General features: G+C 33.6%; 1 long non-coding RNA gene across 1 annotated transcript; it reads left to right on the forward strand.

Annotated features, from left to right (window-relative positions):
* The first annotated feature begins 1,447 nt into the window (after positions 1–1,447).
* Positions 1,448–8,247, forward strand: LOC108660592 (uncharacterized). The gene is made up of 4 exons (XR_016024745.1): positions 1,448–2,233; positions 2,863–2,986; positions 6,886–6,938; positions 8,184–8,247. It is a non-coding gene; the product is annotated as an uncharacterized LOC108660592 (long non-coding RNA).
* The last annotated feature ends 1,144 nt before the right edge of the window (positions 8,248–9,391 follow it).

A 9,391-nucleotide genomic window follows, 5' to 3' on the forward strand; every position in this document is an offset into this window, starting at 1 on the left:
GCTTAGGCTTAGTGGGCTATGCCCATTGGGCCCATGCACTGGTCATGACCAAAGATTTGGGCTATGACATTAAGGATGATTGATTGAGGTGTGACCAGGATTAATAGCATATTTGAATTCTCTTTATAAGATGAAGAATGATATTGTTTTGATCCAAGAAAGAAGAATGGCTAGTTACTCATATTCATACCGAGAATTTTGTCCTACTTGTCTTTTCCCTTATACTCTTGGATAAGAAGCTCAATAAATCCAATCGATCATGGCATTCACGATCATCCAAGTCATTTTCTCATTACTTTGTGTCTCTCATTTTCTATTTTTATTGGCATTACTATTGTGGGATTTCAAAGAAATAGGCTTCATTTTTTAAGCTTTTTATTACCCGTAGGAGTCCCACAACTGTTAGCACCTTTTTTAGTACTCCTTGAGCTAATCGTAAGATTTTCAATTTATATTTTTTATTATTTCATATTGGCAAAGTGTTTTTCCATTGTTTTGATCCAAGAAGTGTAATGCACATAATTATATATTATGACCTTGTCGAGTTTTCTATAAAGATTGGAAGACGATATAACGTATAAGACCAAAATACTATGTTAAAAAAAAAATGCCCGACGAAAGTGATGTGGTAGAATTTTAATATGTTGATTATTCGCCCTACGTCGATTCGAATTTGAGGATGAATTCGTTTTAAGTGGGGGAGACTATAACACCCTGTACTTTGATATGTTGGCTAATAAAGCTTATCGGATGCCAATTGAGGTTAATTAGAGTGCTTAAAAGTGATGAAGGGTGAAAGGTAAAGTTTGGAATAAAATATTTCGCACGCAAAGAAATAACGATTAAATAATAATATTTTTATTGAGGATGAGAAAAAAATTTTAGAATAAAATAATATTAAAATATTAATATTTTATTCAGTATCAAAATTTTCCATAAAGAAAGAGTATATGGTCAATCTAAGTGGGAGAGAAGAAAAATGAGAAAATTTAGGAGAAAAATGATGTTCATGGGGCCCGCATGTTTTTATTAAATAAAAATAACGTGGGTAAATAAATATTTTAAATATTATGGGGACACTGCGTTGGGGTACAAACTTTATATTTCATTTGTGCACATGTAAAAGAAGATAATAGAAGGAAATTGGAGATTTAAAAATTTTGAGAGGACTTAATTAAAAGGATAAGAACCTTGAAGGGCAAAACGGTAATATTTTTACAAAGCTTGGTCAAAGCTTCCAAAGGAAGCTTTGACTTTTCTTTTATGTTCCTCATGGCCGGCCATCCATGTAAAATTGTTGGAAATATAAGACTTATGTACAAAAAATAAATAAAAGAAAAGACAAAAAATTTACTATGCATTACTTGACTAAAAGAACAAGCCTTTACCTCACTTTTTGACTTTTTCTTTTTCATTCATATGGCCGGCCACCTGAAGCCAACTTCCTTATTTTACTTTATTTTGTTCTTATCCCAAAAGATTTCTAGAAACATCATCACACTCATTGCATTTTTCTTTCCTTTTATCCGTCACACAAACAACAAGGAAATTGGCTTTGTTTTGGCAAGGAAAAATCGTGCCCTTAGAAAGAAAATAAGTAAGGTTGGTTGGAAGAAAAAAATAGAGAAGTCGGTGTAAGGGAGCAAAATGGAAAGTTGAAGAAGGAAAAAGAGAAGTCGGTGTGAGAGAGAGAGCAAAGGAGTAAGTCGTCGGCCAAAGGAGAAAGAGAGAGTTGGAAGAGAGCAAAAAAATGGTAGTTGCCGCCACTTAGAGGAGTGAAGAGAGAGGCCTTGTGCTGCACAATTTTTAGAAGGAAATAGGAAGAGTTTTGCTACAAATTTTTTAGAGGAAATAGGAAGAGTTTTGTTACAAATTTTGAGAGGAAATAGAAAGAGTTTTGCTGTAAATTTGAAAGAGAAAACAAGAGCTGGTGCTATTGGGTTTGTGAGGGAGTAAACAAAAGCTTGAGCTGCCGGCTTATGAGTGTAAGAAAGGAAAAAGAAAGAGAAGAAAGGTGCTGCCGACTGGCGGAGGGAAGAGGAGGAGAAAGAGAGAAAGAAACGGGAAATGAAAAAAAAAAGAGTAGGCATAGCCCAATAAGAAAAGAATGGGCATGGCCTAATAGGAAGAAATGGGAATAGCCCATGGAAAGGGCCCAATAGCAACAAAGAAAGAACAATCCAAAAGAGAATAAGGGTGGAGACTTGGGCTTGGGCTAACCTAGCCCAAATAGGTAAAAAAACTTCTTTGTTTTTATTGGGCTTGTCATGAAGTTGGATTATTTGGGCTAGCCCACTTGTTTAGTTAAATTTTGATTATTAGTGGTATGAATTAATTTTAAATTACTTTAATACAATATTTAAAAATTGTATTAGGATGTGTCATAAGACTAAAGTAAAGAAGAAAATATGAAATTGATGAATAGTGCTCAAGTGAAGTTAAGAAATTTTAAATGATTCGTTGTGAAGAATTATTGTTGTCGAAGGAATTTATTGGCATAATTTAGTTGAAAGTGTTAAGTTGAGTGGTATAATATTTGGAAGAAATAAAGAGAAATAATGTGGGTTGAAATTGAAAAATAATTGGGTAGATTCGAAATGACTGTGGTTATCGTAAATATAGTTAATACTGTGGAAAAATAAGATGGATTTGGGCAGAAGTTAATTAAAAGGTTGAAGTAGGTACGGGACATTATAAATAAGTTGTTGATGTTATAATTGAAGGAATTACATAAGCAACAGATATAAGTAATTTTAGTAAAAATGCCTTAAAATGTGAGTTAATTGAAAATGATTTCATGATAAGGTGAGAAATAGAGGTGGGATTGATGCACTAAATATATTGAGTTTGGATTATTACTAGGACGTGTTAAAGTAAAGTTAGAATACTATGGTGGCGTGCCGGAGGGAATAACGAGCAACCGACAAGTAGAAATAGCTAAATACACCTTTAAGCTAATAGCGATGTAACATCCCGCTATCATAAGGTGAGTGAACTTGCACTAAAATGCTTTGGGTAGATTTACATATATTCGATTGAATTACTTGAACTGTTTAAATTGTCTTTTTCTACAAAATACATGGGAACAAGCTTTTAGTGAAATGTCTTTGTGATGTGGAACATGATTGTAATGAAACTATATACCTCTATATGATGCCGATATGTATGTAAAGATATATGATGTGTATTATTAAGCAAAGTAATTTTGTATAATGGATGTAACCGTGCATGTGCAGAGTGGGCAATGCACATGCCGATTGAATGATGAGGTTTCGATAGTTACAACCGTGCATGTGCGAAGTGGGCAGTGCACATGCCGATTGAATGATGATGTTGCGATAATTACTACTGTGCATGTGCGGAGTGGGCAATGCACATGCCGATTGAATGATGATGTTATGATAATTACTACCGTGCATGTGCAGAATGGGCAGTGCACATGCCGGTAATGATGCATATGAGCTAGGTGATGTGATGGAGGTGTATGTGCTTATATATATATACATGATTACTATATAGATATGTTTTGATTTAAAATGTGATCGCATTCACTGTTGATAACTTGAGTATTGTCAATGTGTTCAATTTAATTTGCAACGTGGCGTGAGTGGATTTTCCCAATGGCAGTGAATACCCCTTGGATTTTATACGGCTAGAATCTCGATGTAGAAAAAAATGCCTTTTGTTGCGATGAGAGTCAATCTATTATGTTTGACTTACTTGAAGTTTACAAAAGCTTTCACTTCTAAACTTCTTTGTTGTTCATGAGTCTTTCGTTATTAAGTGATTAAAAGATCAAGATTTGAAATGAGGGTTTTTAATAAGGGTTAAGCTAAACTGTATTGTTTTGAACTTAAATGCATCATGATTTTTTTTAAAAAAAAAAAACCTTCCTTAACGTTGCTTGTTCCCTTCCTATGTTCACTCACTGAGTTTGTACTCATGTTTTTAAAAATTCATGTTTTAGGTTTCCTGAGTTAAAGGTGGTTGGATCCTAGGACGAGGTGCTCCTCCCTATATGTTGCTCAGTAGGTTTAACTTGCCTTTAAGTGTTATCAATCGTGTCCAGAGTCACTCCGCTGACGGTCGAGGTCTAATTATGTGTATATGGATATTTGATGTGAAACATTAAGGTTCATTTGTTATTCTATATATGTATATAATGGTTGATGAAGCCATTATGAATGCATGACTGGGTTTTATGAATTGTTTTCAAAGGAATTATAATTAAGTATTACGAATTTCGGATTGTAAAGGAATATGGATTAATGTATAAGATCATGTAAGTAGGCTTGCTTAGGCTTGGTGGGCTGAGCCCATTGGGCCTTTGCGCCGGTCATGGCTCAAAAATTAGGCTGTGACAAAAAGATTATGGTAGGACTTAATTAAAAAAGGAAAAACTTTGGAGGGTAAAATAGTAATTTTGCCATTAGTTTGTTCAAAGCTTCCAAAGAAAGCTTTGACTCTTATCTTTTTCTCCCATGACCGGTCTTATCCACCTAAAAGATATTTTCTTCTTCCCTTTCATGCTCCCATGCCATTTTCATGCTCCCACGCCATTTTCACTTTACCACCATGCATTTGAAAAGAAAAATAGAGAGAATCGGCTAAGGAAATAAAGGAGAGAAAAGTGGAAGGCTTGGGTAGTGAATGATTCATGAGTAATTGAAGAAATATCAAGTGGGTCTCAAGATTCAAGCTACATAAGGTAGGATTTTGATTTTAGCTTGCGTAATTTTTGGAAATGAGTTGGTAAATTTGTAAGTATATTTGTGGCAGCTATGGTGGCTATGGGTGTGAGGAAATTTGTGAATTTTGTTAGGTGAAATCCAAGCTAAAACCAAGTGGTAAGCTTAATGCTACAATTTAAAGCCTATGATTAGTTTAATATTGTGAGAATGATTGTGTGCAATATGTAATGTTATTGTGATGTCATAGGTATGGTTGGAAAGCAATTATATTAATTAGAAGCTTAAAAAAATAAAATGTGTGGATATGTGTTGTTAGGAAAGGCTTAAAAGGTTATAGATGTTGGTGCGTATGAATGAATATTAATGTTATGCTTGGTGGCAACATGTAAATGAGAATGGTAGTACATGTAGACTTAGAAAATGTTTGATGAAAGTAAATTCATAGTCGCTGCCATATGCTAGGTTATTGTTATTGTTGTGGAAATGATGGTTGGACTTGATAAATATCCTTAGAAAAGATTAATATATGTGTTAGACTTATCAATAAGTTGTCAGTAATTATAATTTAAAGAATTGCGCAAGCAAAAGATAAAGGCAACTTTGGTAAAAATGTGTTAAGATGTATATGAATATGCAAGGTTAAGTGAGGAAAAGTGGTGATTTTAGCATAGTATGAGTTATTAACATGATGGTAATGTTTGAATAAGGAGGAAAATGGGACTGATAAACACTAAGATTATTGAATTTGGATTGTTGCTAAGAAGTATATAAGTAGAAAAGTTTGTCGTGGTGGCGCGCCGAGTGAAGCATCGAGTGACCGGTAAGTAGAAATAGCAAGATACACACCCGAATCAATAGCGACGAAGCGTCCCGCTATTGTAACGTGAGTAGGGGGTGCCTATTTCAAAATTTCCATAGCTATATAATGCTATACGTTTTATAAACGTTGCCAGATTTCAATAAATGCAATTGTTGAAAGCATGAACTGTTAGCCTCGATAGGCAATTTCTAAATGGATTTATAATGATTTATACACTGTTACTATAGAAAGCATGAGCTGGTAGAACTCGTAGGAAATTGTGGATGCAAGTTGTTTAAAAATTGTTTTGGATATATCTATAGATGAGCTATATACGTAAAGTGTTTTAAGAATCGGGAAACAAGCCTTTTATACTGTTTTGCATTAAAAAAATATATGCCTTGTATTTTTGTGTGATATGCATAGTTAAATGCATTTGTTGAATGATTTATATGCAAAATATTCGAGACCCTGTTTTAGTTTGATCTTTGTATAAGAGAATATACCATGCCCTTTTATGTGAAAAGAAATTCGAAAGGTTGTTGAACCTTGTTTTCAAATGGTTTTAAGCAAAAGACTTGGAAACCTTGATTTGATTTTTTTGAAAATGATTTTAACAAACCAAGTGCGTCGAGAGTAGGCCAGTTGTCACTTCGGTTAAGTGTGACCCTCGTGCACAAGTGAGCTCTAGCTAGAAGACCTTTGGGTCACTAACGGGCGGTTAAGCATGGCAAGGGCCACGGCCTATGATATATATACATAGCTAGGCCACCAGTGATATACACGGTTGTGACCGCTTGATTCTTCGATGTCAGCCAACATCGTGGAGACTACCATGGCTATGGGAATCCGGTGGAGTGAGACTCCCAGATTGTTATTACATGGAATTTGGTTCACGTGTTGATATTATACTTTCCTACTCGAGAGCCTTGTGAGTTTTCAACGCATACTCTTTTGCATGGTGGAGAGTTAAGATTTTCTCTGCAGCTCCCATTGATTAAATAAAAGCTCTCAGTGCTTACTTGACAAACATGAGTTGATTTAGGTGGCTGTACACTTTGATTTCTTTACATGCCACACATTTTAAGAGCGTGCACACCTTTATACTGTATTTCATATTTTGATGGCAAATGATATTTTTGGTGATTGAAACTCTTTCTGTTACACTTATTTTCGACACTGTTTTGCCAAAGAAAGCATTGTATTATGATTTTACGATATTATTTTTACAAGGCACAAATATCCTTATTGTGATTTGGTTTATAAGATTAGCATTTTATATTCTAGTTTTATCATTCAAATGAGCTGCTTATTGCTTGTTTCCCATGTACTCCTTGCTCACGAAGCCAATGATCACTGAGTCTGTGAGACTCACCCCCTTATTCCCTTTTGCAGATAGTGATCGGTCTAGCGTGCAATCATCGGCACTTATGGTCCATCTCATATAGGTAAAGGCATCTCATAGCATTTCATTCCAAGTCACTTTGCTGCTAAAGGTCAAGTCGTAGCACTTTGTTTATTTAATTGTAAATGGATAGTGGCCTTGGTATAAGTATTAAATTGGAGATTTTAGACTTCATTGTATATACTTATGATTATATGTTTTAAAGATTGAATTGATTATTATAAGTATGGTTCAAGTTATGATACGAAAGTATATGGTTTAATCACTAATATGGAATGGTGATCGTATATAGTGAACTAATGGGTATTTCTAGTAAGGCTTGTTCGGGATTTGGTGGGTTTACTCGCAAGTCTTGGATGTCGATAATGATCAGAATCGAGGTCATTACATAAATCAACTCAATGAGTCATATTTTGCTTTGAAGTCTCATATTATTTCAATGGAGCCAATTCCTAATCTTGACAAAGCCTATAACGTGAATTTGATGGAAGAATCTCAGAGAAGTCTGCTGATCCAGTCAATCCTATTATAGAATCATTTACTATGATGACTACTATGGATAATAAGAAGAAAGCTAAAGTCGAATTGATTTGTAATTATTGTGAAAAGAAAGGTCATGTTAAGGAAAAATGTTACAGATTAATAGGGTTCCCTAAAGATTTCAAATTCATAAAGGGAAAAGGAAACTTCAAGAAAGGAAAATCAATGGTGAACAGTGTTTCTACTAAAAATAATTCAATTACAGGAATTGATAAAGATAAAAAAGTTATTGGTTCAAATTCGATGTTTCAAATATTACTTATTAAGTATCAAGTTTAGAAGTTGATGACACTTCTTTGTGAGAGTGGCATAAACAGTGAAGATTACTTTAAAGGTTCATTAAATTCTTAGCCAACAAAGCCTTCTTGAGTAAATTCAGCCTTTGCAGGTATCATATATGGCCTACCTTGTTTTAGCACTTCAAATAACCTTCCACGTAAATATAAGGAAGTTAAGCAATGCATGGTTAAACAAAATTCTTGGATAATAGATATTGGTGCACTAATCACATAGCATGCTTTTTAACCAACTTTAGTTCTACAAGACCAATAAATAATTGTTCTATTCATTTACCTAATAATGACAAAGCTATTGTGACACACATAGGAACAATTAGATTGACTTCCTTGTTAACCTTGGATAATGTCTTGTGTGTACCCTCATTTCACTTTAACCTTTTTTAATGATTAAACTCACTTCTAGTCAAAAAGCTTATGTCATTTTCACTAATAAATTGTGTGTTATATAGGATCTCCACTAATGGAAGGTGACCAGAGTTACTAGAGTCTCATCAGCTTTGTATTTCTTGCAAGACTTTCAAGATAAGCAATATCTTTCAAATTCAGTTTTGACAAACTTGTAAACTTTCCTTTAAAGTTTTATGTCAATTCTTGCAAGGCACTGTACAAACAATTCAATTTGTGGCATTTTAGATTAGGTCATATATGTTTGAATAGAATAAATGTCATCCACGAACAACGTCCAGATATTGAATGTTCAAAGGATTAGTTTGTGAAATCTGCCTTTCTGTAAAATAAAAAAAAGTTACCATTTCTTGTTCATATCAAAAATACAACTTTTCCAATTGAAATTGTTCATTCTGATGTACGAGGACCTTATGCTATTCCAACCATCAAAGGTCAATGATATTTTCTATTCCAACCATCAAAGGTCAATGATATTTTCTTACTTTGGGGGATAATTTTTCAAGACTTACATGGATTTTCTTTATAAGAAATAAGTCAGCTGTATCATCAATTTTACCATCATTTTGAAATATGCAAAAAATTAATTTTCAACATTTGTTAAACATTTTAGAATAGAACATGAAGGAGAATTTAATCTTATTGAGTTTTATGAAAAACATGGTATTGTTCATCAATTGTCTTGTGTAAAAGCTTCTCAACAAAATGGGGTTGTTGAGAGAAAACATCAATACTTACTTGTAGTTGCCAGAGCTTTAATGTTTCAATCATCTTTACCTATATGTTTTTGGGGAGAAACAATCCTTATTGTAACTCATATTATCAATAAGATATCAACTAAGTTCCTACATGATAAATCATCTTATGAATTGCTTTTTTCAAAGCCTCCCAGCTATGATCATTTAAAAGTGTTTGGGTCCTATGCTTTGTATCCACTTAAACATAAAACAAAAGGAAATTTGATAAAAAAAACTATTAAATGTGTCTTTGTAAGGTATCCAAGTGGTATTAAAGTGTATAACGTGTATGATATTAGTGCAAATAAGTTTCTTATATCTAGGAATATAGTTTTCCATGAGCATATATTTCCTTTCCAAACATCAGAAAATACCATTGATCATCATTCATTTCCACAAACACTTGGTGTGCATGATTTTAATTTTGATATTTCAGCTCCTAACGTTGTGAATTTTACACCAAACCTTCATTCTTCTTCTGAAACATCTTCATGTACACCTATTCCATCACCTGA

The sequence above is a fragment of the Theobroma cacao genome, chromosome 2, assembly GCF_053813885.1.
Source record: "Theobroma cacao isolate CCN51 chromosome 2, ASM5381388v1, whole genome shotgun sequence".
NCBI classification, from domain to species: domain Eukaryota; kingdom Viridiplantae; phylum Streptophyta; class Magnoliopsida; order Malvales; family Malvaceae; genus Theobroma; species Theobroma cacao.